The sequence below is a fragment of the Benincasa hispida genome, chromosome 1 (assembly GCF_009727055.1).
Source record: "Benincasa hispida cultivar B227 chromosome 1, ASM972705v1, whole genome shotgun sequence".
Classification (NCBI taxonomy): domain Eukaryota; kingdom Viridiplantae; phylum Streptophyta; class Magnoliopsida; order Cucurbitales; family Cucurbitaceae; genus Benincasa; species Benincasa hispida.
Genome location: NC_052349.1, coordinates 77466573 through 77474943, shown reverse-complemented (window position 1 = coordinate 77474943; position 8371 = coordinate 77466573).

Sequence of the window (8371 nt, the reverse complement as noted above, 5' to 3'; positions counted from 1 at the left end):
TGTTAGTACGATGAGAATGCTCGCAAGATCACTTAACCGCGCGCGCGCTATACTCGTCGTTAGGTCAACAGGGTTTCATCGTTTAGTAAACTGACTAAACGATTGCTTAGCATCGCAAGGTAATCATTTACCTGGTTGCATGCATCATCGTAGACGATGAGATGCTCGCATAGTTTAAAAGCGTGCACTTTAGATGGATTCGTTCAGGAACAAGCTTCATTGTTAGTAACTAACTAAACGATCGCTTAGTAATGCAAGGTAAATCATTTACTATCGTCGGCTACACGATCACATAGACAATCAGGCTTCGCAGCCCTTTCGTGTCTACGCGATCGGTTTATGCTTTCAATCGTCTCGTGCGTGCCATGCATCCCGACTATCGATCGATCTACCTACTGAGTTTACTACACGCATGAAGACCTCATGGACGGTTGTTCAAAGCGCCCGCTGTTGCCTGTGAACTGAGTTTGATTCGCAATGAAAAATGTACATAGATAGGGTTTTTTCTCTCCATATTTTTCTAACAGGTCTATTCTCGGTCCATTAATCCTTTACATTTATTACATCGATGTCTTTTTATATGTCATTATGGTAGACATATAGTAAATCCCACCTTAGGTTATGTGCAATGGTCATGCATCTTCCTCTTTATTAGTGTAATTGTGTATAATTAGAGAAGCATGATTTATTAGTGTGTAGGAGCCATTGCTCATGCATCATTATAATATTTAAAAGTATTATTTCATGCATGCATAAAAAGCGGATTGACATGGCATCATTCTTATATTATAATTTGTGTGAGTATAAAGGGTGAATGATAGCAGTGTTGTACCTTGTGTGTCTACGCGTTCATAATTTAATCTTTTAATTAGTTTAATAGGATTAAATTGGTTAATAAAAGGTTAAAGTGTAGCAAATCTATCTATAAGGGACCTTTTGTCTAAGGCGGGTTCTATCTAGGCTGGGGTATTTAAGTTGACGGAAACGTAACACCCCTACCTGGGAACTTACCTAGAAAGGTAAATTAAATAGATTTGATGCATGCATGCAAGTTAAGAACAATCCATTAAAGTGTTTAAATATGACTACTTGAACTTGTTCATATTTCATAGAAAAACGTTGTTTATGAGCAGAGTTTAAAAAGACGACTTAGACTAAAATCAGTAGTTGAATTGCCTAGGTTAATGAATCCCTAGGTAGAACATTCAGTGGGAGGTACTTGGGGCATAAGATGCTTCATTTAAACCTTTCATGTTTCTCCTAAATAGTCCACACCGTGAGATCTACCTTCGGCCTTGCGGCACCTTTGGCGTGTCCCCCCAATGGATGGTGTTTAGGTAGGTTAATATCAAGGTGGATGGAGAGAGTATTCATAGTAAGTGGGAACGAGAAGTGCGACAGCATATCCCTCGGTCTCTCTTGTTAGGTTGAATAAAGTTACTGCGCATCGCCTCGAGGTATCCTAGGAGTGTCCCCCTAAAGGATGGCAGTTTTGCGCGTTTCTTTATTTGATCTCCTGTAAGAGGATAAGGTAACTTGGTCTCTTGTCCTAATCTACTTCTTCCCTACGGTGGGCTTATTAGGACGGGACTCTGGCACCAAAAGTGAGGGGTTACACTTACACGAAATAGTTAAAGGTTAACGATTCTGGACCGAAAAATGGTGGTTGTTAGGTTCAGTTCCAAGAGTAGGTTCTACCTAATGGTTGAGAATGTCTCATCCCAGTGAAGGGGCAACTGATCACCCCACCGGTGGCGTTTGTCCTACCTCACTGGGGTATCATTGCAAAATAGAAGTTTATAACTTAGGGTACTTGAAACTGTTTTGCAAAACTAATTGGTTTAAAAGTGGTTTAACAAATTCTAATAAAGTTTTGTTCGTATTTTCAGCAACATTTTCAAAATAGCAACAGCCACGTTAGCATTGCTAAGCATTGAAAAACTTAATGGCGATAATTTTGCAACATGGAAACATATGATCACGATGATCCTGATCATCGAGGATCTCATGTTCACTCTCACGGAGGCTTGTCCTCTTATTCCAGCTCCGAATGTCGCTCGAAATGTTTGGGAGGCATACGAGCGATGGACAAGGGCGAATGAGAAGGCCCGAGCCTACATCTTGGCAAGTCTTTCTGAAGTATTGGCCAAGGAACATGGCCTATGGTCTTAGCGCGTGAGATCTGAAGTCCCTGTGGGGGATGTTTGGACAACCATCTGAACAGTTTATGCATGAGGCTCTTAAATACATACTCAACTCCAAAATGGAAGAAGGCACCTCTATTCGTGAGTGTATGCTAAACATAATGGTCCATCTCATTGTGGCGGAGTTGAATGGGTCTACCATCGATGAGGGCAGCCATGTTAGTATAATCCTACATTCTTTGCCGAAGAACTTCCTGTACTTTGTTAGCAATGTGATTCTTAACAAAGTGAAATATAACCTTATAACTCTCCTCAACGAGTTACAGACATACCAATCTTTATTGAATAGTAAGAAGAGGCAGAAGGGTGAGGCAAATGTTGCTTCATCCTCCAGGACATTCCATAGAGATTCGACCTCAGGAACAAAGTATGCACCTTCTACTTCTAACTCTTAAAAGGGGAAGAAAAAGAAGGGTGGTAAAGGAAAAAGGAAGGCACCTGCTAACCCACCACCTATCGCTCCATGTAGGCATCCACAAGTTGCTAAGAGAAAGTATTTCCATTGCAACCAAGATGGACACTGGAAGAGGAACTGTCCTCAGTATCTAAAATGGAAGAAAGCAGCCAAGGCCGATAAAGGTAAATGTGATTTACTTGTGTTTGAAACTTGTTTAGTGGAGAATGATGATTCTGCCTGGATAATTGATTCAAGCGCCACTAACCATGTTTGTTCTTCTTTTCAGGGGATTAGATCTTGGCGAAAGTTGGAGGCTAGTGAGACGACAATGCGAGTAGACATTGGACACGTTGTCTCAGCTATGGTAGTGGGAGGACTCCAGTTAGTTTTACAGAATAGGTTTCTTATCTTAAATGATGTATATATTGTTCTAGAACTAAAAAGGAACCTCATTTCTATAAAGTGTTTATTGCAATGTAAATATACTATCTCTTTTAATGTGGATAAAGCGTTTATTCACAAAAATGGTGTTTTTATTTGCACAGCAAATATGGAATCGAATTTATATGTGCTAAGGTCGTTAGCCATTAATTCCCTCCATAATACTGAATTGTTCAGAACTGTCGTAATTCAATCAAAACGTCGACATATTTCTCCAAAAGAAAATGCCCAACTTTGGCATCTTCGTTTAGGGCACATCAATCTTAATAGAATTGAGAGATTGGTGAAGAATGGACTTCTAAGTGAGTTAGAAGAAAATACTTTACCAGTGTGCAAATCTTGCCTTGAGGGTACGATGACTAAACAATCTTTTACTTGAAAAGGTTATAGACCCAGGGAGCCTCTTGGGTTAATACATTCTGACCTTTGTTGTCCTATGAATGTGCGAGCGCGAGGTGGCTATGAGTATTTTATCAATTTCACTGATGATTACTCTAGGTACGGGTATGTTTATCTTATGCACCAGAAGTCTGAATCCTTTGAAAAGTTCAAAGAGTTCAAGGCTGAAGTTGAAAACGCATTAGATAGACGGATTAAAACACTTCGATCGGATCAAGGTGGAGAGTTTTTGGACTCAGCATTCTAGGACTATTTGATAGAACATGGAATCGTTTCTCAACTCTCAGCATCGGATACACCTCAGTGGAATGGTATAGCGGAGAGGAGAAATAGAACCTTTTAGACATGGTTTGCTCGATGATGAGTTATGCTTCTTTACCGGACTCGTTTTGGGGTTTTGCAATGGAGACTGTGATATACATACTCAAATGTTTTCCCTCCAAAAGTGTTGCAAGAACACCTCTGGAGTTGTGGCACGGGCGTAAAGCTAGTTTACGTCACTGTTGCATTTGGGGTTGCCCTGCATATGTGATTGAGGCTAATCCCAAGAAGTTAGAACCACGGTCGAGGTTATGCCTCTTTGTAGGCTACTCCAAAGATACAGAGGGGGTTATTTTTATGATCCGATGGAAAATAGGGTGTTTGTTTCAATAAACGCTACTTTCCTGGAAGAGGATCATATAAGGGAGCAAAGTCCACGAAGCAAAGTCGTGTTGCGTGAGCTTTCCAATGAAACTACTGAAACTTCAATAAGAGTTGTTGATGGGAGTTCATCCAGTATGTTGGTTCCACCTCAAGAGTTGAGGGAATCTCGACGTAGTGGGAGGGTTGTGAACCCACCCGTTCGCTATCTAGGTTTCACGGAAATCCTTGCTATGGTAGTAGATGGCGAGGTTGATGAACCAACTCAACGAAAGGAAATGAAAATGTTTGCGTATTCAGATGTGAAATGAACGGAATGATCAGTGAGTTTGTAAGGCCCCGTTAGCCTGGGCGAAGATGGGGATAAGGAATAAGGACCGACATACTTTTGAAGTTTGGGATCTCTTCCGAGGGTGCTTTTTTCTCTGGGTTCAAATGTTCGTCAATGTGTGGGGACAGCCTCCTCACCCTGGCGATACGAGAGCTTGGTAATCTCCACTTCCGGACTCGCAAGAGAGAGAACGTGTTTTTCATCTGCAGTGTCTCTCTACATTCACGGAGGGCTTTGCCCCAGCTACCGCTACCCTTGGGAAACCAAAAGAGCTACCGAAGGAAAGGGATGCTGTCTCTCCCTTGGTCTTTTGAGAGGAGAAGGCGGAGAAGAAAACGTCCTTCGCGCAAGTTTTTTTGCTTCCTGCGCCCTTACTAGTACTAGTAAAGGGGCTCTCCTCTTCCTCACATCGATGTTCTGGTGGACAACACTGCTGGACATGGGATGCTGTCCTTTATGGATGCTTGCTTTCTCTTGATATAACCAGATCAAGATGGCCGAGGAAGATAGGCCATAGGAGCAAATGAGCGACCTATTTTTGAGTTAAGCCAGGAGTGTCTTTCTCGAATGAAAACATCAATCATCTTTGGCCCGGAAGGTTTCTTTCTCGCCGGCATCAAAATGATTTGAACTGTTTCAAAGACCCAACATGCATTTTTTTGCATTGGGCTTTTTCATTAACTGCTATAAATATAAGTAAGTTAGTCTACCATGATGGCCTTTTTATTGATTTTGACGATTGGATTTCTCTATGAATGGAACTCCTCATGATTGGCAAATGTTCTCCGACGGTTCTTTGCACGCCATAGAACACGCTCTAATTCATTTTTTTTTCTACCCTCCAAAGGCTTAAGTTTCACGTAACCTTTCTTCCTATTTCGCTTCCTTTGGGCTCTTTTTTATCCCACCCGAAAGTGCCAGACCCAAGCGCTCAAAAAGACCTCCTACACCCCCCTCGCCAAGTGATCGAGTTTAGTCAGAATTTGCTCTAGAAGTTGCTCCCGCTCCGGACTGACTTCCTGGAAAGATAGGATTGGGCAATTCCGCCGGTTCTGGTCGTATCTAAAATGGCTTCGAGCATCCAGCTTCACCACAGCTGCCTTGGCGGACCGTGCTCCACCCCGGTGAACTTATGCGGTTCCGACGTACCCAGAGGCCAGAGGCGAATCCGCTTCTAGCAGCTTGCTTCAAAAAGCTTGACTGTCTTCTTGGTGTTGTATTTAGGCGTTATCCTACTCATTAGAAATGATGTAGGTCTACTGACTACAGTTAAGAACTGGCTAGCGACCCAATTCCAAATGAAAGATTTGGGAGAGGCTAAATTTGTTCTAGGTATACAGATCTTTCGGGATCATAAGAACAAAGTGCTAGCACTGTCTCAGGCATCGTACATTGACAAGATGTTGCTCAAGTAATCGATGCAGGACTCCAAGAAGGGCCTACTGTTGTTTAGGCATGGAGTCACTTTGCTTAAGAACATGTGTCCTAAGATGCTTTAAGAGGTCGAGGAGATGAGACGGATCAGTCTAACCCAGGCCATTTTAATGTTGTTGACCCGTTTACGAAGGCTCTCACAGCTACAGTGTTTGAAGGTCACCTATGGAGCATGGGTCTACAGGATCGCCCGCAGCTAGACTAGGGTGTTGGATAAATATGGCAACCCTAGAGGGGAGGTGAATAGGGTTTAATTAATTTTTTTTTTTTCCAAATTAATCCAATTAAACTAACTAATACACTTTTTTATAAAGAATAAGAAAAATTCAATTTATGCAACAATTAAGATGACAAAACGTGTGATAATTTAATTCTATCAAATTTTAGCAAATAAATAAGAACAAACTAAAACATACAATAAATTGCTTAAATTAATTGCAAAAATAAAAAGGAAAGAGTTAGAGAAGAAGACAACCGTAATTTTATATAGTGGTTTGGTCCAACTCGACCTACTCCACTCCCAACGTGCCTCTTGGAATTGAATAAAATATTTCCGCACAAATTAGAGCCCAACCGTTACACCACCGCTCCTTTTACGGGTTCAAGAGCAAACCCGATCCTTTCCACGGTTTAGGATCAAACCGTTACAAATGTTAGAATTTTTAAAGAACACAATACAACTCTCACTATAGTGGATTTACAAGTTTAAGCACTCAACAAATTTATCCTCACAATACAATAACACCCTCTCAATAATAAGATGAAAAGAAAAAAAAGAATTGGGAGCTTAGAGAGAACAACAATGGAAACTTTTGAGTTTTGGAGGATTATGAAATATAAAATTTGTTCCTTCAAAATTTGGAGAGGAAGATGGTTTATATAGAGATGGAAAGGAAAAAAAAAATTTAGAAACCACAATTAATTTGGACCATTGGATTTTGGAAAAGAAAAATCAATGGTGGAGATTTTAAACTAAACTAGTCGTTAGATACAAACAAAATATAATATTAAATTTATTTTCTTTTTAAAATTAATCCAAAAAAATAAAAAAAAACATACCATGTGTCAAAAACTAGCCGTTAGACACAAACATAAAATAATATTAAATTCATTCTCCTTTTAATTCATTTTCTTTTTAAATTGATTCTTTTTAAAGTCAATCCAAAAAAAAAAACCATACCATGTGTAAAAAACTAGTCATTAGACACAAAAATAATATTTAATTTATTTTCCTTTTAATTTATTTTCTTTTTAGATTGATTCTTTTTAAAGTCAATCCAAAAATTAAAAAAAAAAACATACCATGTGTAAAAAACTAGCCGTTAGACACAAAAATAATATTAAATTTATTTTCCTTTTAATTCATTTTCTTTTTAATTTCATTTTTTGAAAATCAATCCAAAAATCAAAAGTCCATCATATGTTAATCTCTTAATGATCCACCATTCAACCAATATGCTGCCACATGTCTAAATGCAAATGGTCTAGTTATGCCACGTTATCCACCACGGTATTTTCTCTACAGACTTGTTTTGGTCATATCGTCTTCATTTTAGCTCTAATTTGAGTGATTCAAGAGGTGTTGGAATCGTTATTCCAAGCTCTACGCTATGAACATATTAAAACACTAAAATTTTCAGTAATTAAAAATTGAGTTTGTTATCATCAAAACATTGATTAATTAATTAATTTGAGATTAAGGGCCAAAAGGCCAACATAGGGCAAGTGAGAGATTTTCTTGTACTGAGCTTTTGTGCCCTAGTTTATTGTTTTGTACTAAGTTTTTTTGTACACTCCACTTCGTTTTAGGACAAGTAGGAGATTGTTGGGGTTGATGTCGTAAAGTCTCATGTCCTGTAATTTGTAAACAGTTTGTACGAACGCTTGTGTTGTTAATATATGATATTTACTTCACATCTTGTATTATTGCTCATTTGCTTATTTTATTTGCTTTACCACAAACCAATAAACATAAAATCTCTGGTTATCTGTATGTGACTCAAGCATGTATGTGGTGACATACAAGTGGATCATGTCTTGAGTGATAACCAAAATGGTCTGTAGTATATGGATACAGAAGGAAAACCTTATCCTGGTAACGCTACGGATGCGGCCCGCTTTGTGGAATGGTCACAAGTGTTATGACTTGTCACAGATGGTCTGATCCTGATCATTCTTGTTGGGGACATGCGAGCAGGGGCATCCTATACAAAGAGTTTGTATAAGACCTGACCACGAAGTATTAACGTCTCGTTATATAACACCGTTCATGATAGAGACTTCACTTCACTAGGATGACCATAGGTAACATGACCTCAATCCTAAATGAGTTGGGAACTCCTGCTATTAAGGGCGGTCATTTGATTTGTATGGGTGCGAGTGGCCAGTTTGCCGATTCAAACCTACCATTTTGGGGATTCGTCTGATTTGAGAGCTGGAAGCTCAGCTACACAAGATGGAATTCACTCCTTCCCCGAGACAGGGGTAAGTAGATAGATAGGTCCCTTAAGGGCTGATTCCAGG